The sequence below is a fragment of the Nomascus leucogenys genome, chromosome 25 (assembly GCF_006542625.1).
Source record: "Nomascus leucogenys isolate Asia chromosome 25, Asia_NLE_v1, whole genome shotgun sequence".
In the NCBI taxonomy this organism is placed as follows: domain Eukaryota; kingdom Metazoa; phylum Chordata; class Mammalia; order Primates; family Hylobatidae; genus Nomascus; species Nomascus leucogenys.
Window position 1 is genome coordinate 29,065,798 of NC_044405.1, and position 6,067 is coordinate 29,071,864.

Genomic DNA, 6,067 nt, shown 5'->3' on the forward strand with positions numbered 1-6,067 from the left:
GGCACAGCCTGCATCTGCATAGAGGGACTGGGCCCTTGGTAGAGGGCCTGGCCTGCCCCATCTTGGGTCCTGGCCCAGTGCTGTGGCTGCCAACCTGCCCTCAGAGCTTCACGGGAACCGAGGGCTCAGGCTCTGAGTGGAGTCCAGGTGGGCCTGGGCAGCCTTTGCTGGAGAGGCTGTTTCCTGATGTGGCTCTGCGGGAGGAGAAAGTGTCAGTTCCTCTCTCAGGCCCTGTAGACAGATGTCCAGGCAGACAGGAAGTTCCGGAGGTGATTTTAGCTTGGTCTGTTACTTTTCTCCCGGCAGGCTGGCTTTACCGTGGTTGTCCCTGTGGCCGTTGGCTGACGTTGCTGAAATTCCAGGGCTCTGGAGTGTCCACACGTTCACAGGGTGCGAAGCCTGTTGCAGACCAGCCATCATGCCCCTGCGGCTCAGGACCACGCTCCTGAAGCCCAGAGCCCTGCCCTGGGAGCAGGTCTCAGCCAGGACTTACTCCTGAGAAGAATGAGAGGGGAAGTGCCTCCAGGCCAGGATGCCAGCTATAGCAGCGCCCTCCAGCAACGTCCAGGAGGAAGCACCTCATTCGTGCCAAACTCACTAATTCTAATTCGTCATCATGATTCTTCACGATGAAGAAAAATTCCAAGCCAGTGCCTTCCTGGGGCATGGCAGGACTCCCTCTGGCCTGAGCGGGCAGCTGTGCCCAGACCTGGGCTCTTCCGAAGGCGTGTGACTGCCCTGCACACAGCCGGGTTCTGCTTGATGCTTCTTTACGGTGGAGGCAGAGAGGTTCCTGGGGTTACCCCATCATCGATAATTTCATCATTGATACTTTTTTTTTTTAGATGGAGTCTTGCTCTCTCACCCAGGCTAGTGGCGCGATCTCGGCCACTGCACTGCACTGCAATCTCCGCCTCCTGGTGATTCTCCTGCCTCAGCCTCCCGAGTAGCTGGGATGACAGGCACCCACCATCATGCCCGGCTAACTTTTTTGTAGTTTTGTAGAGATGGGGTTTTGCCACATTGGCCAGGCTGGTCTTGAACGCCTGACCTCAGGTGATCCACCCGCCTCAGCCTCCCAAAGTGCTGGAATTACAGGCGTGAGCCACTGTTTCAAGCCTTTGTTGATACTTTCTAAACCATCCCTCCCAAGCCCGGGTGGCTTGCTGCCTGCAGGGCTCCTGACCTCAGTGGTTGACCCCCCACACCTGACCCAGCCTGGCCTCCCCGCCTGCTTACCTGGCCAGGTTTTTCCCATTTCCTGTCAGTCCCTGCAGAGGACAAATTAAAGTGAAGATTGTCACCTGTGGGTGGCTTGAGAGAATGAGAGGCAGAGAGGGTCAAAGTGATTGAATTCTGGGTTCAGGAAAAAGGGATATGGGTAATGTGTAAAAGAAGAGAAAAATATAGATGATTTGGTTAAAAGCAATTTGATCAAACACAAATTACTCAAAAGGATTTCTTGGCAGAAATGAAAGATTATTTGAACAATAATGTTTGACAATATCCAATCTCTATCTAGTAATTATCTGGACTTATCCATCCATAGGGTATTATTTTTAAACACCTAAATTAGTGGAATACCTAAGAAAAATGTTATCTTGACTTTTCTGTTGTTGAGACAGAGTCTCCCTCTGTCGCCCAGGCTGGAGTGCAAGTGGTGTGATCTCAGCTCATTGCAACCTTTGTCTCCCGGTTTTAAGCAATTCTCCTGCCTCAGCCTCCTGAGTAGCTTGGATTACAGGTGCCTGCCACCACACCTGGCTAACTTTTGTATTTTTAGTAGAGATAGGGTTTCACCATATTGCCCAGGCTAGTCTCAAACTCCTGACCTCAGATGACCCGCCCACCTTGGCCTCCAAAGTGCTAGGATTACAGGACTGCACCCGGTCAATTGACAAATTATTTTTAATTTTTTTTTTTTTTTTTTAGACGGAGTCTCGCTCTGTCACCCAGGCTGGAGTGCAGTGGCGCCACCTCGGCTCACTGCAACCTCTGCCTCCCAGGTTCACACCATTCTCCTGCCTCAGCCTCCTAAGTAGCTGGAACTACAGGCGCCCACCACCACGCCTGGCTAATTTTTTGTATTTTTAGTAGAGACAGGGTTTCACCATGTTAGCCAGGATGGTCTTGATCTCCTGATCTCATGATCTGCCCGCCTCAGCCTCCCAAAGCACTGGGATTACAGGCGTGAGCCACCGCACCGGCCTATTTTTAATTTTAATTTATTTATTTTGGTTTTTTGAGATAGGGCCTCACTCTGTCACCCAGGCTAGAGTGCAGTGGCACGACCATGGCTCACTGCAGCCTCGACCTCCCTGGGCTCAGCTAATCCTCTCACCTTAGCTTCCTGAGTAGCTGGGATTACAGGCACACGCCGCCACAACCAGCTAATTTTTGTATTTTTTGTAGAGAGAGGGTTTCACAATGTTGCCCAAGCTGGTCTCAAACTCCTAGGCTCAAGCGATCCTCCCGTCTTGGCTTCCCAAAGTGCTGGGATTGTAGGCGTGAGCCACCATGCCCGGCTGACAAATTAGTATATAAAATATGACTTAATTGTGGATTTTTATAGTTATGGGCCCTAATGGACATAATGAAAGTTATGTATGGAAGCACACCTTAGAGCAAAAATACTTAGAGTGAACCATGGTAAAAAGGCCTTCAGAGTCCTTTATTTATTTATTTATTGAGATGGCATCTCACTCTGTTGTCCAGGCTGGAGGACAGTGGCACAGTCATAGCTCACCGCACCTTTGACTTCTCAGGTTCAATTGATCCTCCCCCTTCAGCCTCCTGAGTAGCTGGGACTACAAGTGTGCACCAACATACCCGGCTAATTTTTTTTAAATGTTTTACAGCGATGGGGTCTCACCATGTTGCCCAGGCTGAGATTATTTTTATTTAAAAAAAAAAAAAAAGATTGCAACATGAAGTCTCTTCCTTCCTAAACAGATGATGCAGACTTTTTTTCCTTTCAAATGAAGAGGTTTTATTGGAAGGTGCATAGAGAACACAGTCAGTCACGAGAGCAAAAGGAGCAGGTTCCAGGATTCTGGGGAGATATGGGTACAAGCTGAGAACTCCCCTGAGAAGCCTGTGTGCAGACAGCCCCGGGTGATCCTGGCTGTCCAAGGGCTGAGGGTGGGTTGGGAAAGGCCCTCGTCACCCCAGAGGCCAGCTCCCCACACAGCAGCCAAGTAGCACCCAGAGAACCCGGATCTTCACTCAGGGTGGCTGGCAGCAGAGCCACAGCCCAGGCCACCAAAGCCACCAGAGCCCCTGTGTGGCAAGGCTCATGATGCCAGGGTGGTGAGTTGGTTGCTGTTCTCAGCAGGATCCTTAGTGCAAACGGCCATGCCTGTCCAGCATGGCTTATGGGGCTGAGCATGTGATAACTTGTGTGGCCTGTGCCTGTGCAAACACGTGTGCCCTGGGTATCACACCCAGAGCCCTGCTGTGTGAAGAAGCCTCAGTCATCACGTGTGAGCTCGCAGTATGGCCTGGTTATGGTGCCCTTTCCACAAGGCGCACTGCTGCTGCAGGAAGGAATTGCTGTGTCTGCAAATTCTGGACATACCAGACCCTAAATAGAATGCTGGGAGCAGGCAGGTTACAGAAGCCTCTGAGTGTGGCGGCTGTATGGGAATGGGGGTGCTTCACTTACAAGTATTTGAGGTATTACAATGTATCAAATCTTTTTTTTTTTTTTTGAGACGGAGTCTCGCTCTGTCACCCAGGCTGGAGTGCAGTGGTGCAATCTCGGCTAACTGCAACTTCTGCCTCCCGGGTTCAAGCGATTCTCCTGCCTCAGCCTCCTGAGTAGCTGGGATTACAGGCATGCACCACTGCACCCAGCTAATTTTGTATTTTTAGTAGAGATGGGGGTTCTCCATGTTGGTCAGGCTGGTCTCAAACCCCTGACCTCAGGTGATCTGCCCACCTCAGCCTCCCAAAGCGCTGAGATTACAGGTGTGAGCCACCGTGCGGCCAACTTTTGTATTTTTAGTAGAGACGGGGTTTTACCATCTTGGCCAGGCTGGTCTTGAACTCCTGATCTCGTGATCCACCCACCTAGGCCTCCTAAAGTGCTGGGATTACAGGCATGAGCCACTGCACCCGGCCTGTTTATTTTGTTTTTTTAACTCCCCCCACACTTCCACCAAAAAAAAAAAAAAAAGAAAGAAAGAAAAACTAACCGGTGACTCTAAAGTGTCTGGTAGCCGGTGCGGTGGCTCACGCCTGTAATCCCAGCACTTTGGGAGGTTGAGGCGGGTGGATCATTTGAGGTCAGGAGTTTGAAACCAGCCTGACCAACATGGTGAAACCCGGTCTCTACTAAAAATACAAAAATTAGCTGGGCATGGTGTCGCACACCTGTAATCCCAGCTACTCGGGAGGCTGAGGCAGGAGAATTGCTTGAGCCCAGATGTTGCAGTGAGCAGAGATTGCACTCCAGCCTGGGTGACAGAGCGATACTCTGGCTCAGAAAAAATTAAATAATAAAGTCTCTTGCCTTTGGAGTTGGGCATGAAATCTTAATCCATGAGTTTTCTACCTGGGCCAAGGTGGGCCACTGACCACCTTCAGCCTGCATGGAGGCTGGCCCCCGAGGGTCACCAAGCTTTGCCAGTGCTCCCTGGCCTGTGTGGGGCCTGGCTGAGGGCGAGGGCAACAGGAATGCATTGTGTCTGGGGCTGAGCAGGACTTGCGGTGCCTGGGCCCTCTGACCCTGGTGACTCCTGAGCCTGACCCCATCACCCGTGTGGGCCGACACGAGCACCTTCCACGTTGTGCTCCTGTGTTTGCCGCTGGTCTCCAGGAGTGGCCGCTTCTCCATCAAAGAATATTCCAGTCTTCATGCCCATGGCTTCCCCCAGACCCCAGCCCAGCCAGAGAACAAAGACTCCATTTTCCCTCCCTTGCAGCTGCGGTGGTTGGAAGGCCCAGAGGAAGGGGGGTCTGGAGTGGCCTGGAGCTGCGGCCTCCCCAGGCTATGGCCAGGCCCGCCAGGAGGAAGCCCCTTGCAGGCTCTAAGGTTAACGCTGCCAAACCAAGTCCTGATCCTGAGAGGCTGGCTGAGGATGAGAAGGAGCGGTGGTGTCATGCACGGGCACCTGAGGCCCCTGGCTGCTGTGGCACAGAGAGGCCCCCCCAGAAGGACTCCGCAGGTGCTGGAGCTCGCTCCCTGCGTGGACAGCTGCAGCCTGGGCAGGGGTGGGGAGCAAAGCTGCAGGCCCGGCCCATCATGGAAGGACATTGCCAAGTCCATGTGGGGTGAGCCGGGGACAGCATGGGGAGTGGGAGGGGGACAGTGGGAAGGGAGGAGAGGGGGGTGAGCTGGGGACAGCATGGGGAGTGGGACAGTGGGGAGGGTGGAGAGCAGAGGGAGCCTGGGGACAGCATGGGGAGTGGGAGGGGGACAGTGGGGAGGGGGAGAGCGGGGGAGCCTGGGGACAGCATGAGGAGTGGTGGGGGTGGGGGAAGGTGGAGGGAGGGCAGTGCATGGAGGACAGTGGAAGAGGGAGGCAGTGGTGACAGTGGAGAGGGAAGACAGCGGGGAGGTAGAAGGGAGGAGGGTAGGACAGTCCAGCCCCCATTGGCAGGGGCAGCTGGGGAGAGCAGGCCCCGCCTTGTGTGCCCCAGGGCCTGGGCCTGCCTGGTTAAGAGTCTGCACAGTCCCCGAGCTGGAGCTTCTCAATGTCACTGTTGCAAGGTGAGCCACACTCCACTGGGGACAATGCAGGGGCCCAGGGGTCCTCCCTGGGAAAAGTGTGCTGTGCCCCGCCATGGGGTTCGTGGCAGAAGCCCCTCCCCTGAGCTCAGGCCTCACCTCTGGCCATTGAAGACAAGGAGATGCAGAGAGGGGTGCCCCTCACTCCCGCACCCCTGCAGCATGGGCAGGGCTTGGCAGCCTTCTTGGAGGCGCCCAGGCCTGGACAGCTATTCCAAAGCCACAGCCGCCCTCCCCAGGGTGGGTCCCTTGGTCTTAGGAGCGTCCAAGCTGCAGAGCCCAGTAGACAGAACCTGGATCCAGCGCCTCACTTTACAGGAGGGGAAACTGAGGCAC